Source organism: Spea bombifrons, chromosome 8, assembly GCF_027358695.1.
Source record: "Spea bombifrons isolate aSpeBom1 chromosome 8, aSpeBom1.2.pri, whole genome shotgun sequence".
NCBI classification, from domain to species: domain Eukaryota; kingdom Metazoa; phylum Chordata; class Amphibia; order Anura; family Pelobatidae; genus Spea; species Spea bombifrons.
The window spans coordinates 21,550,741-21,571,960 of NC_071094.1; the positions used below are offsets into that span (position 1 = coordinate 21,550,741).

Genomic DNA, 21,220 nt, shown 5'->3' on the forward strand with positions numbered 1-21,220 from the left:
GCCGGTGGACGTAGCTACAGATAGCTGTGCATCTTGCACTGAACAGAATGATGGACAAGGGGCTGGAAAGAAGAGAAGGGCAACCGGGGATGGTTCCTCCTGTCCAGAAATTCCCAGTTTGGAGAGAAGCAGTAAAAAAAGAAAAGGTGCAGCTTGTCAGAGCTCTTTCGTATATCCAATCACTACAGCTACCATGTCTCTTTCGAAGCTAACCAGGTTTTTCCCAACGCGATATGCCTCTGTCCGTCGATTGGCCTACAAATTCAGATGTCCCGACGACTTCTGTCTCCTGTTCATCAACCAACATAGAACAAGCAATGTGCAACTCTGAAATCCAATCGGTCTTCCCGGAAAGACCGTCTCGAAGCCAGCCGCAAGAAGCAAACAACTACTCGCCACGTCCGCCGGAAAAGCCACGAACAGAATCAACTTTTAACAGGACCAAGAAGAAAGCTGACAAGAAGAAGACATTGAGAGCCACGCATGTTCCTGAAAACGGCGACACCAAGCAAGACGCCTGTACCAGTAAACCGATACGCAAAATTAGGGGCTGGACACTTTCAAAGGAGACTGCGGTCAGCACTTCGACGTCCCTAGGCCAAGAGCTTGGACGTATATTGGAGAAGGGTGGCAGGAACAGGGGCGGAGGGAACTGTGACAGCAATTCCAGCGTCGAGCTGGTGGAGATTCCAAGTCGGCAGTTGGAAGTGGTGCTGATAGACTCTGATTCTGACGACAGACCAGATGGCCCGTCGAAAATGGGCAGAAGTACAGAGGCGAATGACGAAGTGACGTCCACCCGTGAGCTCGGCTCAAATTACACGGAGGAACCCAATGTGGGCATTAATCAGAGTATCAAAGAATTCCTGGTTAAAGAATTCCTCCCACGTATCATCAGAACCCAGAGAAGACGAAGAGCCTACAGAAGGCAACTTTGAAGGACACCATGCTTCTGTTAACGCCATCCAGATATTCGGAGGCTTGCTTTATACCTGCTCTGCGGACAAAACTGTCCGCGCTTATAACCTTGTGAATCGGCAGTGCATGGGCGTCTTTGAAGGCCATACATCGAAAGTGAATTGTCTTCTGGTAACGCAGACTCACAGAGAGTATGCGATGCTCTTCACAGGTTCTTGCGACCGCACCATGCGCTGCTACTCAGTCAAGACTCAGAAGTTTGTCGAGCAGATTGACTTCAGTGAACAAGTTGTCAGGACTCGGGTGATCAGGTCGGGTAGGAGCCCATGCGCAGGGGATACTTGGGGTTCAGTATGTAACCCACGGTGCATGATTATGCAAACAAAGACACCACAAGCAGAAATCCAGGTAATGCAGTGTATTTTATGTATATAACAGGACCAGCAAATAAGGGTAATACAGTCAAAGCAAGAAATCGGAAGTATGGCAAAATAAATACCGGTAATAAGTGTTTTGGCAGGGAGCCCACTTGGAAGGGCACGAAAGGCACACAGCCCGCTTGGAAGGGTACGAAAGGCACACATCCCGCTTGGAAGGGTACGAAAGGCACACAGCCCGCTTGGAAGGACACAAAGCAGGGAGTCCACTTGGAAGGACACAATAGCAGGGAGTCCACTTGGAAGGACACAATAGCAGGGAACCAGGAACAGTACAGGTGCAGAGCCACAGCAGGAAGGTCCATAGACTTCAGTACAAAGGCCCTGAGTAAAGGGCAGGGCAGGTTCATAAAGGCAGGGTAATCCAGGTAACAAGGCCCAGCTGGATGTATTGCTAGGGCTCAACCCAGGTAACAAGGCACACCTGATCCTAGTACTGAGTTCTGAGTGCTCCAGAGGGCAGCCACTAGTGGTAGCAGACTTAAATGCCACAGGTATGAAAAAGCCATGGTTCAGGCAGCGAAAAATTGGTTCCTGACAGTACCCCCTCCCCAAGGAGCGGTCACTGAACGCGAACAGTCTGAACAAAATCTGTACAACTTTAATAAACTGAGCAGAAGGGTGTACTTAACGCGATTTCTTCTTCTTCTTTTTTGGTAAAGCTTGTTCACAGATCTCCAGGTCTTCCTTTCTGATTATATTGCCATTAGAGGTAATAACACAATCAAAAGAATGGTTATCTGTGGTGCAATCGTAGGTTAAAGTAGGACTGGATGTTGAAGAAGTTGATGCGAAGGTATGATTCAGTGCTTTCTCTTTCCATGTACCAGGGGTCACATAGCTGCCCTGTACCCAGGGCACTACTGGGGGCAGGGGGGTAGTACCAGAACTGCACTGGTTCAAAACTGGAGTGGCAGACGTGGTATGGGAAGCACTGATGGAAGGCCCCTTCTTCCTCAGAGATGGAATAGGGTCATGTATCTTTGCTATCAGCCCAGAGGAGATATTAGGGGCTATGGTAATCTCTGGTGTATCACACTTTGCTGAGGTAGTAGTGATAGGAGTTGCAATCATGGCTGAACAGAAAGCAATAGGAAGTTCATCCATATGGGAGCAACCCACACTGCCACAGACTGTAGAATCACAGAAGCTGCATTCCACCACAGAACAATCATCATCAGGCTTCAGCTGGACATCCACTGGAGTTTGAGAAGCATTAGGAATCACCAGGGGTGGTATATACTCCATGGGTTCACTGTCCCGGGGAATAAAGCTACTTCCCCTTTTAGGAGAGCTCTGTGCTTGTGACGTAGACTGTTCAATCAGTACAGAGGGTTTAGCTGGTTTCAGAGGACATTGGGTGATCCAGTGTCCCTTTTTGCCACAGTAAAAGCAAGATTCATCAGCACGCCTTTGTTGCAATTCGGTTGTGGTAAGGGGTTCACGTTTCCTAGGAGATTCCTTTTTAATACTGGTAACAGGCTTGTTGGTTTTCTCAGGTGATGTAACAGGTGTAGGTGAATGGTCTTCATGAGAGTGATTGGAGTTGGAGTCCCATATTTGCATTAATTTGCACAGTTCAAGCAAGCATTCTCCTATCACTTTGAAGACTGAAAGTAACCCCACAGACTCCTTGTAATGGCCTTTGTACTCTGTCAGGACTCGGGTGATCAGGTCGGGTAGGAGCCCATGCGCAGGGGATACTTGGGGTTCAGTATGTAACCCACGGTGCATGATTATGCAAACAAAGACACCACAAGCAGAAATCAGCCCGCTTGGAAGGACACAAAGCAGGGAGTCCACTTGGAAGGACACAATAGCAGGGAGTCCACTTGGAAGGACACAATAGCAGGGAGTCCACTTGGAAAGACAATAGCAGGGAGTCCCCTTGGAAGGACACAATAGCAGGGAGTCCACTTGGAAGGACACAATAGCAGGGAGTCCACTTGGAAGGACATAATAGCAGGGAGTCCACTTGGAAGGACACAATAGCAGGGAGTCCACTTGGAAGGACACAATAGCAGGGAGTCCACTTGGAAGGACACAATAGCAGGGAACCAGGAACAGTACAGGTGCAGAGCCACAGCCGGAAGATCCATAGACTTCAGTACAAAGGCCCTGAGTGACTGTGGTTACTGTTTCCCTTAAGAACAACAAGCAGATTGATGTATTTGAGTGTCACGGTCCCTGGGCGGTTAGCTGCTTGGCAACAGCACAAGGGTGGGCTCGTCGATTTCTGCTCGTGGGATCCTGCGATTCTACCATCCGAGTCAGAGATGCTCGGAATGGTCTCCTGCTTCGAACTCTTGAAGGACATACAAAGAGCGTCCGCTGCATGACGGTCGTCAAAGATCTTGTGTTCAGCGGATCCAGTGACCAGACGGTTCATGCCCACAACATCCATTCCCATGATCGATTACAAGTATACGGTGGACATTCAGACAAGATCATGTGTATGTCGATTCACAAAAGCATGATCTACACCGGTTGTAACGATGGCAGTGTGCAAGCTGTGCGCCTGAACCTAATGCAGAATTACTGCTGCGGTCGGCACGGCTGCTCCCTTATATTTGGTGTTGTGGACCACCTGAAGCAGCATCTGCTTACTGATCACACCATGCTGAAATGCCCATGGAAAAACTGTTGCCTTCACGGCTCGAAGGGGCTCCAGCAGGATGCGGTAGGACACATGGAACAGCATGCAGACAAGGACAGCAGATTAAACATTGAATCAAGCGCATCTCCTCCCATATTGGGAAGTTTGTGTTTAAGCAAAAAAAAAACGTCGAGCTGTTATACAGAACTTGGCCGTCTTTTGATTCGGAAAGGCAACATTCCCTCGTCAGCGGGAAAACTCGCAAGCCACGGCCCCGATCTATATGCCAATCACCGCACAAAGCAACAGCTTCCAAAGCGCCAACCGGTTATGTTGTTGGTAAGCTTTGAAAATCCATTGTTTTGTTACACAACCTTTAGTGTTCTAAAGCAGCTGACCAAAAACATCTCATTTAATTTTCTTTTCATGGGCACAGCATTTAAAAAAAAACCAAAAAAAAACAAAACAATTTTTTATAAGGTTAGCTTTAGAAGGGTACTGTTATCCGTTTATACGACGATGTTACTAACTGGTGGGCTTAAAAGCAGTCCTCGCAGGACAGTCTCAATATTTCCTTTTTTTTTTTCATGAATGTAGAACCGTTATATAAATAAAAGGTTGTTAAAGGTCAAAAAAAAAAAAAAAATGATGAGATTTTGGGCACGTTTTTGCCAGATAAACCCCAGATTATTTTTTAAAAGACAGGGTCCCTTAAGACCGTCCTCTCTCCGAGTGTACTGCCGAAACAAGAAACCAGTCATAATCCACATATGTTTTTAGGGAACAAGCCAATAGGCTTCTATAAGTGTGGGCACTGTAAAATGTGTACGTTTCTACCTAAAAAAACTGACCAATTCATCAATTCTAAGATGGGCCTCACATATATGATTAAATATTTTATCAACTGTTCATCAAAAAATGTGGTATACCTACTTGAATGTGGGTGCGGCCTACAGCACGTGGGGAGAACAAATAGACCAATGAAAGAAATAATATTATAACATCTGGGAAACATTAGAAATAAAAGTATAAAACATAATTTCCCAAGACATTGCAATGCATGTCCACTTTTCTTTGTTGAAACTCTAAAAATAATTGGAATAGACTGGGTCCCCCAAAATTGGAGAGGGGGGCAATGCAGTGGAAAACTACGAGAAACCGAGTGGATCTTTAAGTTAAAAACGGAGGACTTAATATGGAGCTGGATATTCTAGCTCATATTTAAAAATCTAAAAACTAATCACCAGAGTAGGAATATTGGTCATGAGGGGTTCTACAAAACAGACATATGACTGTAGCAATTCCATCGAATAACCAGATTCAAATGCCCAGGAAAAACGCATGGAGGATTATACACACATGAAATCATGTAAATAAGAATACACCCAAGGTGAGGACTAAAGATATTTTATTAGGGAGATCCATGATGGCTAGGATTCCCATTTCTTCCTTGTATTAATGATGCTTAATATACCTACAAAGACACACAGGCAATAAGAACACTTTTGTTTTATTTTTCATTTTATTATTTGTTTAATAACAGTCATCCCCGTCTTGCGGGTCTTTCAATACCGCCCTGCAGGAGAAAAAGATTTTTGTTCGTTTGAAGTTTTGAACATTTGTTGCTCTGTTTCTCTCTCTCTCTCTCTCTCTCTCTGTATCCAAATACTTACCTTGGGTCTCCATACGATGATTGAAAAGAGCCGCAGACCACTGAAGACAGACGACATCCGGCGGGGGAAAACACGCTGACGCGCGAACGTCGACGAAGTAAAGATGGTGCCTCACACATAAAAGGCAGACGAAGGACTACAGCAGACACTCCTGAGGAGGCCAAACCGGCGAAACGCGTAGAGTGGATGGTTTAAAGAGCTCTTTCACTTGACTTTTATATGGACTTTTTACTTAGGATTTTATGACTTTTTATGCGTAACAATAATAACCTCTTGTTGTTAATACGCAAATTTAGTCTTATTTTAATACTGGCTTGGATCCAGAATAAAATATTTTATACACCACAACCCTTTTGGTGGTACAATCTATAGTCACTCTTTTCTATATACAAATACCTCCTGAACCTGGGCTACAAAGTAATCCAGAGTATCCAGCTGCAAAGGAAGACGCAACAACCACCGGATGGTAACCGGGAGCTACGGGCAATATACATCATCCTAATTGTAAGTGTATCCCTACCCCGGCGTTTTCAAACTTAAAACGTTACTACACCATTGGATCTTTATGTTTGTGTTTTCTTATATACACGTCATACACGGATTCCGAGGCTTGATTTGATTGGATCTAGATCAACGTATATATATATATATATATATATGTTGTGAGTGCATAGATTGAAAGTTATCCACCAAGAGATAATTTGTTTTAATCTCTACACTATCAGGATTTTCTGTTTCCCATATAACTCAAACCAGTTTACACGAGCGCCCCCAAGTGGATTTTTGCATGTTTGCAAATGCAGGAGATAGACAGGAACGTCAAAAGACAAGCCAAGGTCGTAAGCCAAAATCACAATGTTAGAAATTTAATAAGCACAGCCAACATGCACAAGGCACTATCACAGGCACTGATCTAGTGCAACAGCCAGGTTTAAATAGACATACTAATTGAATTTCCCGCCCTTCATGAAACGAAGGCTTGGAACGCGTAAGTGAGGTCACATGGTGGCGCTCGCGTGCCGACAGAAGGTGGCGTTGAGGAGACCTGCCAGCGGCTACAGGCGTCCAGGGACTTCAGTGGAACGGCGGTTCGGGCGGACGGAAGGTAAGTACCACATAGTTACAATATGGCACAGAAGCTCATGGAGCATTGACAAACTTGAGCAAAGAAGCAGTCTTGGGGCACTGATAAGCTGCTTGGGGTAAAAGTGGCACTAACAAGCTGAGGGCAAAGGAGGTACTCACAAGTTGTTTGGGGACAAACGTGGCACTGTGGGACATGTTGCTTGGTGAAGTTGGGGGCCCCGGGGCAATATTTGAACCGGTGCCCTGTGGTTTTTAGTTACGCCCCTGCTAACATTATATTTGGTTATACTAACTATGATTTCTAAAGGGATACCCCCTATGACAGGAGAAAGCATATTAAAGTACTCTGAGTAATTTCCTTCATTTAATATTTCTCCCCAACTCTCAATGCAATGTAATGTTGCCCCAACAATCAAATCATGATAATCATCCTGCAGGGTCCCCTAGTCTAGTTCAAAGCTGACCACTATACCAGCATATACAGTATATTGAAAGGTACTTTGATCTGATGCCAAAATGTGTCATCCAGCCAGTCCATTTAGAAGTCCTGAAATAAAGTTAATAACTAATAATAGTTATTAAATAAATAAGTCTGTGTTCAACCAATCCTGAAGTATAACTTCCCTAGCTACTGCTAGAACACTTATCACAGCGGAAGTGGAGGAGAAACAAAACACTATAATATTAATGTGTCCATGGTAAGGACCCCAAGTTACCTCTACAAATAAAGTTGTACACTGTCACGGTAACCCCCTGAGGCTGAGCACACATGGGGATAGGTTTGGGAGGGGGGCCATGATGGATTCATGGAGACTCCCAATCCCCTCTTATGTCTAAGTCACCCTGTTCTCATAAGGGGCGCAGGGTGACCGGGAAACCCCTTCTGGTCTGCCCTAACCCGACTCCCATGGACTAGCCAGCTATGGGGGTTCTTCATGGCTGGAAACTCTCCATGGGCCTGACCGGGACTTGGCTGCAAATCCATGAAACTCTAAAGCGGTTAGGAACCGTGGCAATGCCCGCCCACATTTGGAACTGAGTCGCTACAGACGTCTGTTGCCCTACAGAGGTTGTTACAGAGAGGAAGCTCATTTGGGAAACCTGGTTTTACCCAGCTGAGGCTCTGGAATTCTGGCCCAGCTGCCGTACGGACTATTCCTGGGGATGTTACAGACAATGTCACTCAGGTTCCCGGCAACGAATCAAGTAATTTTTTGGAGCAACATGGGAAGTGCAGTCAACAGTAAAGCTGCAGATGCTAGCTGTGAACTACAATTCCCATGAATCTCAGTCAGCCAGGTGTCCACCATAATGCTGGCTGAGTATCATTGGAAGAGTAGTCAACAGCAGCAGAGATTTTTTTCTTTAATTAAGAAAAAGTCTAATGGTTGCCTCCCTCCCAGGACCCTTATACACTTCTCTCACACACACATATATACACATACTGTAAGGAACTGGGTCCATGCTGATGGTCTGGTTCTCTGGCAAAGGTACATTGACGATATACTCATAATATGGCAAGGAAATATTGAAAATTTAAACGACTTTATAACATACATCAACCATAATAAATATAATCTCAAATTTACATCATGCATAAACAAACAACAAATAGATTTTCTAGATCTCACTTTATTTATTAAGGACAACAAAATAAACACTAAGACTTTCTTCAAGCCTACAGACGGCAATAGTTTTATCGATTTTTCGAGTCGCCATCATCCAAGCTGGCTCAGAAACATACCAAAGGGTCAAATTACTAGAATACGCAGGAATTGTACTAATGAAGATGATTTTATATCTCAAAGCCATCTTCTATTAAATAAATTCAAGGAAAGAAATTATCCAAAAGACCTCCTAGTAGAAAGCCTACATACAGTACAAAAAAGGGGAAGAGAAGACCTTATAAATCACAATAAAAAACAAATAAACAAAGACGGCTATGATTTTTCTTTTTTAACCCAGTATAACGATAGAGCTCCTCTAATCAAAAAAGCCCTTAACAGGTGTTGGCCTATCTTGAAAGAAGATGATATACTACAGGGTCATTTACCAGACAGACCAAAAGTCATTTATAAAAAATTAGCTAATTTAAAAACCATATTGGCCCCAAGTGCACTACCTAGCATAGATAAAAAGAAAGACCATCATCACTTTCTCACAGAAAAATCTCCTGGTTTCAAATGTAACAACACAGGGAAAGAATATCAAATAAAAGATTTTATTCATTGTAACACCAAAAATGTCATATATTTATTGGAATGTAAATGCGGCCAACAGTATATTGGCCGCACCTCAAGAGAACTCAAAGTCAGAATTTTAGAACATCTGGGGGGAATACGGAACTATAACACCAAACGTAGTGTACCTCGGCACTGTAATACATGTGAAATGTTCTCATTACGAGATTTCAAGATATTAGGCATAGATTTGGTTAGAACACACTGGAGAGGAGGTGATATAAATTCGGCTCTGTCCAAAAAAGAGACAGAGTGGATTTTTAAATTTCAGACTTACAAAAGAGGTGGCCTGAATACCGATTTGGATATACATACTTTTATAGATTAATTTATTAATATACTGATCTGGACATTCATCAATATATATACTTTTATAGATTAATTTATTAACATACTGATCTGGACATTCAACATATATACATACTTTTATAGATTAATTTATTAATATACTGATCTGGACATTCATCAATATATATATATATATATGTATATATATATATATATATGTATATTTTTATTTATTCATTTATCTCTATACCATCATCTTATCATCATATAGTAATTTATTTTTTTAGCACTTTATTAGAAATAATTTAATAATTTTAAATATGAATTTAAATATTAAATATAAAATTTTATCATTATAAAAACAGGAATTTAAATAAAAATAATAAGTTTATAATATCTTAACATATGTCTCTCTATATTCACATCTTATATAATGCTATTTGTTATCTCCAATCTTAGAATACTAACCCAGTCTGGGTTTACAATACTACCTTTTCTTTCTCCACTCTATGTGGATTTTTACCTATATTTCCTTATACATACCGTCCCCGTTTTTTTCCTACATATTGTGTGGATCTACATAGACATCATGATTAGATCCCTGATATGTCTCCTTTTCTCCCCCCATAAAATATTTACGAAACGAGCATTATGACTAAAATAACGAATCGGTGACTCTCCACACTAAGAAAGCGAGAAGATGCATATTTATCCAGCGGGAGGAGCTACGGATAGACACACAAGAATAAGCGTCCAAGCAGCCTAGCAACGACGGAGGCAACGTGATGACGACACACCCAAAGATGGAATCAAACACAACGTCCCGGATGCCTAGCAACGACGGAGAGAGCGGAATGACGACACACCCGGAAGCGAAGACGACGGCATAAACAGAATGAAATAACATCCCGGCTGCTTAGCAACGACGGAAGGAACGTGATGACAACACACCCGGAAATGAAGACGACGGACGGAATGGACAGAACGGAACATGGATTTAACGTATAAATAGACGCTCATTTTCACGAACTCTCATTGCGGATATAACCTTTTATTGTTCTCCTGAGGAAGCCTAAAGGCGAAACGCGTTGAGGACTATTCAAAGGACTTTTCATTTGTACCCGTGGACTTTATACTGAAGTGCCTGATTTTATCGACTATCTTGTAAGTGCAATCCAACTTTTCTTAAACCATTATAAGAAAATACTGCACCATTGGTTTTTTCTCTCTTTTATTTGGATATTTTAGAAATATGAAGAAATAAAAGAAACATTTTATTCTGAAGAGCCTGTTTACCTTCTACGTTTTGTGAGTGCATTCACAACACTTACATATAATTTTTTGTATCATACATTATCACACTATTATTATTTTTCTTTTTTCCCACATGTACATGCGCCCCTATGTTTGTATTGTCTTCTGTTGAACACTGAGAGGAGTGTTATCTTGGGCTGCGGCAGTACTGTGAGGAGGAGTATATATATATTTTTATTTCTATTCACTCACCTGGTGTTTATCCCTTCTTTCATTCCATGCTGATGACTGAAAGGACCCAGTACACCCAAAGATGGAGTTCAGGAGTCACTGCGCGGTAGCGGAGATGGACAGGGTCTGATGCAGGGTAACTGCACTCACCTGGGTGTTGAGTATCTAGGGTTGTGCAGCCAAACACCAGCGCCCTGATATAGCAGCGGATGTAGTCCAGAACAAAGTGAAATCCTGCAGGCACCCTGGAACAGGCATGAGACATCACACAAGACTCACGTGCGGGATGCTGCAGGCTGGGAGTATGGAAGCTAAGCAGAGAAATATAGCAGAAACATAACAAGCAAGGGACAGGGAGACCAGGCACGAAACATACCCAGACAAGATATACATGTTACAGGGCACAACAGTGAACAAGACAAGGAATAAACATAACCAGACAAGATATACATAATACAGGGCACAACAGGGAACAGGAGAGGACACCCCGCTGCCGGGGATACAGGACAGGACACCCCGCTGCCGGGGATACAGGTTACATCAGACTGACACACATAAATACAGGAACTAGCCTAGGACTGAATGATAACTATTGGAGATTCCGTCACATCTTATGGCCATAATATGCTTAGCCCACCACTACGCCAAAGTACCCCAATGATGGTGGGTCCTAACGCTTATCCCTGCTGACAGAGGTACGAAACAAACCAAACATGTAATCCAAACACGTAGCACTGAGACATACCTGTAGACTGCAGACTGAGACAAACAGAACACATGCGTGGGGCACACCTTATGAAGGAAACAGAGCTGAAGCAAAGAGCTGAAGCAGACGCAAGGAATGGGAGATCAGAACAGAGCAAAGGAAAATCCAGGAATGGATTGAAGCAAAACAGGGAAACAAACAAGAGTGAGATATGCAGCTCCACAGCATGGGTAGGATCATGACACACACACTGCCCTTACACATACATATACATGTATACTGCCCTCAAACACACCTGCCTATACACACACATATACACATACACTACCTTTACACACACATATACACTTGCAAATACCTATACTGCTCTTACACACACCTGCCCATACATACACACAAGCTTACAAACACGCACATATATACACATACACTGCCCTTACACCCCTTTCTCCCCATCTCTTCATCTTCCTTCATCCTGTGGTGGAAGCGCCAGGTCCATCACTTTAGACCTCGCTTTACTGCTTCCTCATCACTACGCACCGGCTATTGATACAGAGCGTAGGGGTACGATGTCATATCCCTGAGTGATTAGGGAGCAGTAAAGCGAGGTCTGAAGTGACAGACCTTGTGCTCCCTAATGTTGTGCTGACTAGAGGGAGATTGTGATCTCCCAACTAGTCCTGCAGCTGCTGATCGGGTGGCTGTGCCCCCCCCCTCGTAGTAAAGCGGGACATCGGGACTGTCCCGCCCAAATCGGGACAGTTGGGGAGCATGCATTCAGAATACATCCTGCTTTTTCCTGTGATATCGCCTTGTGTCTGTTGGTTCCTGTATTGTGCTATTTGCTTCTGCTGAATCCTGGTACTTTTCCTTCCGAATTTCTTAACATTTCCGGCTGTTCCGTGGATTCAAAGGTGTGTGAAGATCAGAAAGGTATTTGGGTAGTCACACCGCTCTTAGACTACCTATCTAGTCTACTATTATACAGGATCTTACATCGCTGATCCTTCCAGTATTACAGCCTCCTTGGTGTCCAGTATTATGAATTATATTATAGGCCATTTGTGTATATATCAAACATCACCTTCGTACTTAATGTGTTTTTTATAAATTCAGTTGCGTCAATGTCAGGAAAACGGATCAACATTGTATACTTGGAGATAAATCAAATGTTTGGTGTTTTTTACAAATAATCAAGTACATATTTTTATGTTCTAGAGGGCCACATCCATCCCTAATGTATCACCCTATATTGTCATTTTCTTTAATACAACTGCCTCAAGGAGTTTGGGGATAAAAGAAGGAATATTTGAATTTCTTTATTTTGTCTTATTTCTGCGCTGTTCCCATTCTTTTTTGCTTCCTCATATTCTGTTGAAGAAATTGACTGCAATTTTTGTTTGTTTGAATACAATTAATGATGAAGGTGGATTTTATAGTTGAACAAAGACATTGTATATCTGTAAACTAATATAAAATACCTGCGTCCAGATTGATGGAAGATTAACCCCTTTGTGACAATGGCAGATTTTATTTTTTTGTACCCTCCGTGACAATTGCTGGTTTAACATTTCTGTGGTGCTCGTGTTTAGCTGTAATTTCCAGGACAAGAAGGGCTTTCTTTAGATGTCATTTTGATTGTATCATATCATTTACTATAAAAAAAGTATAAAATATGGTGAAACATTTAGGAAAAATGACTTTCTGACTTTAACTTGAAAAATATTTTACTCATCTATAAAAGTTAATGAAAAAAAACCTGCTAAATAGATTCTATTTGTCCTGAGTTTAGAAATACCCAATGTTTTTATGTTCCTTTGCTTTTTTTCTGCAAGTTATGGGGCAATAAGTACATTTTGCTATTTCAAAACCATTTTTCCACATCTGGTAATTCTTCCCCCATGTGCTTTTTCTGGTATCTTTGAGGCTGGCCAATGCAATTTACCCCATAAACCATATAGTTTTGAAGACTCGACACCCCAGGGTATTTCAAATGCCAGTATTTTAACTTTCCATGCACTAATTCTACCACCAGTCTTTGTCAAACTTTGTGGTAGTCATTTTTTTCACACACATATTACTTCAGGTATGATTTAACAGGTCCTGGTATCTGTCACTGTCACTGTCACACAACATCCCAATATGTGTTCAGCAACATCTCCCGAGTACAGTGATACCACCCATGCATTGGTTTGCCCTTGCCCTATTTGGTACATCTTTGAGCCTGGCCAACTCAATGTGCCGAATAAAACCATATATTTTTGAAAACTAGACACATTTTTCCCTGAACATAAAAATTATCATCTATTATTTATATAGCACCAACAGTTTACACAACGCTTAATACAATACATATATTCAAGAGGTATGACAAGAGAAGAACTGACAGACTAAGACAAACCGATACATTAGGTGGAGAGAGCCCTGCTCGCAAGCTTACAATTATATAGAGGTTTTCACTAGACTTGGGCACCAGGGGGCTCTTCGTGTTCGTCTTCGGCAAAAGAACAAAACTTCGTATTCCGCGAATATTCGCCTGGTCCTGTCTTCTCTTCGGACGAATATTCGTGAATTCCTGAATCCTCACAAAATTAGGTAAAGTGATGGAAAACCCCCTCCAAGTTTATCAATTCAGGTGTCCTGATTTTAGAAATACCTAATTTATATAGATTTTCCATACTTTACCAGCCCCAGGGAGCATACTATAAGGCAGTGATGGCGAATTTTTTTGGGCCTGAGTGCATCAAAACAGGTTGCAGACCTCAAAGTGCCAACACTGTTAAGTCGGGACCTAGATAACACCAGTAGTGGACCCACTATGCAGAGACGTACAAGTTGCGGAGCGTGTAAGTCCAAGGCGGAAGAACCAAATAGGGCCAGAGGCAGAGAATCGAGGTCAGGAGATAGCGAGGTCAGGTCAGGCAGCACAGGAGCAAAATCCAAAGACAATCCTAGGTCAGGGCAGGCAGCACGGGAGCAAAATCCAAATATCAATCCAAGGTCGAGGCAGGCAGCACAGGAGCGAAGTCAGGAAACAGTCCGAAGTCAGGTACACGATAAGGCAAGGTAGCAAGTATAAACACCCAGAGTACACACGATACTCGCGGGCTTAGCACTCATTTTTTGTTTTGTTTGTTCAACCCGGCTTAAAATCACTCAAGGGAGCCGTAGATCTGTTAAAGACCTTCGATACCTTCGATACCTTGCGAGCCTGCTCCTCCAGCGGCGGACATTACTGTCCGTCTCTGGAGGGGTGCCAGGTGCCGCAAGTTGGCACCCCCCTGATGAGCGGCGGCGTCGGACCCCGCGGCGGCGCCCCCTGGAGTGTGGCGCCCTGTGCGGTCGCACAGGTCGCACACCCCAAAGACCGGCCCTGCGCGAGACTACAGTGTATGACTGTAGTCACAGCGTGCCCACAGAGACGGCTCGGCGTGCCAACAGCGGCACGCGTGCCACGCGTTCGCCATCACTGCTATAAGGTGTACATTTTTTGTACAATTTTTTTGCCTATGGCTTAACGGGTTTCGGGGTTGTGAACGGGGGCAGAAGGGTTATACTGGCTTTTTTATACATTTTTTTTTTTTTTTAGATGTTTATTACAGTTCGGAAAAAACAATAAGATCCTCAATACAAATGAATACAATTTTTTGAACATTGAATTTCCAAAATTAGCAGTTTTTTTACTTCTTGCCAAAACTTCATAAGAGTATAACTACCCCTCCAGGTAGACCAATTGTCAGTGGAATCAATTTGCTTACCAGCAACACTTCTCAATATGTGGATTTCTTCCTTAAGAAATACGTACCACTCGCAACTTAATCTTTATGTTAATCCGAATCAACACAACTTAAACTTTACCTCTTGCATTAATAGGAATCAAATCGAGTTTTTAGACCTCACTGTATACATCCGGGGAAAAAAATTTGCTCAAAAACCTTCTCTAAACCCACGGACTGAATGGTCTGGGCCTGCATGAGTGCTGCCGGCACTGGGGAGTACATGTTGGCATTCATGGTTCATTGAGGGAACCATGAATGCCAACGTGTACTGTGACATACTGAAGCAGAGCATGATCCCCTCCCTTCGGAGACTGGGCCGCAGGGCAGTATTCCAACATGATAACAACCCCAAACATACCTCCAAGATGACCGCTGCCTTGCTAAAAAAGCTAAGGGTAAAGGTGATGGACTGGCCAAGCATGTCTCCAGACCTAAACCCTATTGAGCATCCTCCAACAGAAGGGGGGGGGCGCAAGGTCTCTAACATCCACCAGCTCCTTGATGTGGTCATGGAGGAGTGGAAGAGGACTCCAGTGGCAACCTGTGAAGCTCTGGTGAACTCCATGCCCAAAGAGGGTTAAGGCAGTGCTGGAAAATAATGGTGGCCACACAAAATAGACACTTTGGGCCCAATTTGGACATTTCCACTTAGGGGTGTACTCACTTTTGTTTCAAAGGTTTAGACATTAATGGCTGTGTGTTGAGTTATTTTAAGGGGACAGCAAATTTACAGTTATACAGACTGTACACTCACTACTTTACATAAAATAAAATATTTACAAAAATGTGAGATACTGTATATTGAATCATAAATTCAATAGGTCTTACTTACGGAGTATAGCTTTGTTCCATGGGGATAAACCCAGGAAATGACCTTCAGGAAATACTTCAGGATAACCCCAGGAAATACTTGGCGAGGGCTCTTCATGTGGCCCGACATCTTACCTATATCCCTAAAGTCCGGTCAGCAGACGGCCGCTTACGTCTCCTCCATTCCGGTATCTCACGTAGCTTTCTTGACTACTTCACAGGCTTATATAACCTTGACCCCCCGAGGCACGGCCCGCTTTCCCCCTCTGGTGATCTCAGGCTAGCGGACTATCTGAGGCGCACGCTCCGTGGGGGACTTTCCGCTGAAGATGCGGCAGTTTTAGACGCTCGCATTACCCTCTCGGAATTTGTGTTGGCCATTAAGTCCTCTCAGGCTGGGAAGTGTCCGCGTCGGATGGGCTACCTCTGAGTTATATGGGCTACCTTTTCCAAGACTTGCTGGGTCCGCACTTTGTGGACGCCTTCAACTCTATTCTGGAAGGTGGGCAGATTCATGCCCACACTATGACGGCATTAATCACTCTCATCCCCAAAAAGGGTAAGGATCCTGAACATTGCGGTAGTTACCACGCTATTTCACTCCTTAACTCTGACCTTAAACTCTTAGCTAAAACACTTGGGAATCGTATGAAACCACTTTTTACCTTCACTGGTACATCCTGAGCAGACGGGCCAGATGGTACCATCCTAGCCCTTAGTCTGTTACATTACACAAAGCACACCTGTACTCCGGCCATCTATCCACAGATGCGGAGAAAGCCTTTGACAGGGTGGACTGGACATTTATGTTGACTACACTCCGGCACATGGGATTTGGCTCAGGTTTTCTGACCTGGGTACATTCCTTGTATACAACCCCCTTGGCGAGGCTCCGCATTAAAGGCTCCCGAACCTTTCTGTATAATGGCTCCCAAACCTTTCTGTATAAGAAATGGGACTGAACAGGGTTGTCCTTTGTCGCCACTGCTTTTCGTGCTCTCATCAGAACCCCTCATCCAAGCCATTAGAATGAACCCGGACATCAGGGGTTTACAGGTTGGGCGGACCCATCATGAGCTCCTGGGTTATGCTGATGACCTCTTTGTTACTATTTCGCAGCCCAGGACCTCATTAGCTCTATAGAACAAACACGGAAAAATAGTTACCTGCGCACTATCCCAAACACCTGTGCTTATTTAGACAAATGGAGGTTTTTAGTTTCACTCCAATGGCCATTAAAATGGAAGCTTGCCTGCCACGTCACGGCAAACCTCGTAGGCGAGTCCTACACTACACAATTCACCTCGCTGCTGTGAGCTAAAGGTAAAAATCTCTAATGAGACCAAGAGGGTTATTCTCTAAACCCCTACACATTTATTAGCCCTTAATAGGGACCACATGGGGTGGGCGGCAGCAATAGCAACCCGGCTGTGAGATACAAAATTGAAACACAAACACACAGAAGAAAGCCCTGCGCTCAAACTCCCATCATTCTTGGGCGGCAGCAACGGCTATAGTATTCATCAGCCCAAAATACATAGAACAAACACCGAAAAATAGTTACCTGCGCACTATCCCAAACACCTGTGCTTATTTAGACAAATGGAGGTTTTTAGTTTCACTCCAATGGCCATTAAAATGGAAGCTCGCCTGCCACGTCACGGCAAACCTCTTAGGCGAGTCCTACACTAATTCACCTCGCTGCTGAGAGCTAAAGGTAAAAATCTCTAATGAGACAAAGAGGGGTATTCTCTAAACCCCTTCACATTTATTAGCCTCATTAGCTCTATTTAAGGAATATGGTGCTCTTTCAAACACACTCCGCTTTGTAACTTTTTCCGTTCCTTGTAACGGAGGCACCAGGTTTTAAGGGATCCCATTCCCCCAGATTACATGGGCAAGTGGGAGATGTTGCTGCAGGTCACCCTCGCAGAGGAGCAGTGGGTAAAGATATGTGTCCTGACGCACCGCTGTTCTCTTAGTAATCGGGACCAAGAAACGTCATACAAATTGTTGGCTTTATGGTATAGGCCCCCCCTACGGCAGCGTGTTACAATCCCAATGTGTTGGATAAGTGCTGGAGGTGTTCTGCTCCATCATTTATGGTGGAATTGTCCACGCATAGTCCCTTTTTGGAAGCTCGTTCATACACATGTTCAGACCCTCACTGATAAGTATATCCCCTTCACACCCGAATCCTCCCTCTTTCAACATATGCCCTTTTCGATCTCCTGGTACAAGTCCTCGGCGATATGCCACTTAGTGACGGCCGCGAAGGCGCTGATCCATTTGCATTGGGGTGAGTTGACCCCCCTACGGGTTGAGCAGAAGCGATCTCTTGAGATGATACAGTCAGCTACTGATGCTGTTGGTAAACACCACATAACTTGGTTCCATTGAATGGAGTTTCTCGCTGATCCGCCCCTTAGATGTGACACCCGCCTGAGGGGCAATAGAGTTTGTCCTGGGGATCTCCCTCAGTACCTTTGCCGTTATCTCTTCTATTCCCCCCCCCCCTTTTCTTTCTTCCCTTTCCCTAACTTCCTTCACTACTCTTTTTCCCTCTCCTTCTATTGACCCCCCAAATTGCTACTCTGCCAAAGGGTTATCAAGCCCTGCAATAATTTGTTGCCCTGATAATTTGTACTGTTACAAGTGGTTATCGTGATTGTGTTTAGAGCTGAAACAACGAATCGATAAAATCGATAATAATCGATAACGGAAATCATCGATAACGATTTCCGTTATCGATTAATCGAGTGATCGATTCGTCGTTGGAGCACTAGGCTCCTTTTACTTACCTCCGCCAGCGTTCCCCGCTTCTGCTCCACGCTCTGCAGTCTCCGCCTTCTTCAAGCTACGTGACGACGGATGTGACGCGCGTCTACTATCAAGTTGGAAGTGGAACAAGTTCGTAGCGGAGGTAAGTACTCTTTATGTCTATTGTCTGTGCGAATGTTTATGTGCGAGACTGGGTGCGCGGCAGAGTGTGTGTGTGTGTGTGTGTGTGTGTGTGTGTGTGTGTGTGCGCGTGTGTGCGTGTGTGTGTGTGTGTGCGTGTGTGCGTGTGTGCGCGCGGCAGAGTGAGTGGGGGGGGTGCGCTGCACAGTGAGTGGGGGGGTGCGCTGCACAGTGAGTGGGGGGGTGCGCTGCACAGTGGGGGGGGTGCGCTGCACAGTGGGGGGTCCGCGGCACAGGGGGTGGGGGGTCCGCGGCACAGGGGGTGGGGGGTCCGCGGCACAGGGGGTGGGGGGGCAGGGGATGCAGGGCAGGATGTGAGTGCAGGGCAGAGTGGGGCCAGGAGACTGGATGCAGGTCAGAGTGGGGGTGGGAGGGCAGGGTGGCAGACTGGGTGCAGAGCAGAGTGGGGGTTGGGATGCAGGGCAGGGTGTGAGACTGGGTGCAGAGTAGAGTGGGGGTGGGGGGGCAGGGCAGGGTGTGAGACTGGGTGCAGAGCAGAGTGGGGATGCAGGGCAGGCTGTGAGACTGGGTGCAGGGCAGGCTGTGAGACTGGGTGCAGGGCAGGCTGTGAGACTGGGTGCAGGGCAGGGCAGGGTGTGAGACTGGGTGCAGGGCAGGGTGTGAGACTGGGTGCAGGGCAGAGTGGGGATGCAGGGCAGGCTGTGAGACTGGGTGCAGGGCAGGCTGTGAGACTGGGTGCAGGGCAGAGTGGGGGTGGGGATGCAGGGCAGAGTGAGGGTGGGGGCACAGTGCAAAGGGGTGGGGGCACAATGCAAAATTCTTTTAAATAAACGAAAAATTTGCATATTGTTTTTTTTATCCGATTAATCGATTAATCGAAAAAATAATCGGCCGATTAATCGATTATTAAAATAATCGTTAGTTGCAGCCCTAATTGTGTTATGCATGCTCTATGTTTTGAAGGCCATCTTTGCATACTACACTTGGTACCTTTTACATCTAGGTCTCACTTTCATTAGACCCCCTTTTTTTCCTTCTGTATCCCTCATTTTCTCTGAATACTCAATAAACATTGATTTACCCTAAAAAAAAGTTTCCCAGTGTCTCTCCAGACCCTCCTGAGAACTCTGGGTCCGCTTGCAGGTTGAATACAGGTACTGCATTCAACCATGCAAGTCAATGGAGCCCAGCTTTCTAATCAAAATGTGATAAGTAAAATAAATTTAAAAAAAAACAAAGAAAAAAAAAATATATATATATATATAAAAATATTTTTATGAGCAAGTCCTAAAATTAGCGCTTTAGCTATAAACAATTCTCATATGGAAAGAGGTAAAATACTGGCATGTTAAATGCCCATGGGGTGTCTACTTTTAAAAATGTATATTTTGACGGGGTAAATTGAATTGGCCGGGTTCAACAATGTCCCAATTAACAATGGGGGAAGGATGACCAAACGTCTAATTTCCAGTTTGAAAAATGCATATGCCCCAAATGTGGCCTTTTAGCCCCCCCAAAACCAGACCAACCGATGCATGAGGGCTATCAGTGTACTCAAGAGATGTTGCTGAACACATATTCGGGTGTTGTGTGACAGTAGCATATACCAGGAGCTGTAAATTCATATCTAAAGTACGTGTGTGGGGAAAAATACACACAAAAAATGGTTTTGAAATAGCAAAACACTACCTGTACTTATTGCCCCATAACGTGCAAAAAACTAAATAAAAAAAAAAACACTCAGGACAAATAGTACAATCTATTTCGCAGGTTTTTTACATTAGCTTTTATAGATGAGTAAAATATTTTTGAAAAAGTGATTTTTTTCAAAAAATTTCACATTTTATACTTTTTTTTTTATAGTAAATAATATGATATGATCAAAACAATGACATCTAAAGAAAGCCCTTCTTGTCCTGAAAAAAAATATATATATATAACTTGTGTGGGTTCAGTAAACGGGAAAGAATAAAATTACAGCTAAACACAGGGAGCGCAAAAAATAAAATCAGCCATTGTCATGAAGGGGTTAAAGAGCTGGGAAGATAAGGGAATTTCAGATATTATCTTTCAAACGAGTTTAATGACATTTGCTCAGATCCAAGATAAATTTAAGCTTCCATCTCAGGAACTCTTATTTTAGGCTTAAGAACCTCCTTAATTACAGAATTATGCTTCAGTCACATGTAGTGATAGATTTTTTGGAGGTCCATAAGGAGACCAAACAGGTGGCCTGCTCAATTAGATTGTTTCAGGAATTAGAACAGGCAACAAAGGATC

General features: G+C 43.9%; 1 pseudogene; it reads left to right on the top strand.

The window, feature by feature from the left end:
- Positions 1-233: 233 nt before the first annotated feature.
- LOC128503834 (zinc finger protein 106-like) lies at positions 234-17,161 on the top strand (annotated as a pseudogene).
- The last annotated feature ends 4,059 nt before the right edge of the window (positions 17,162-21,220 follow it).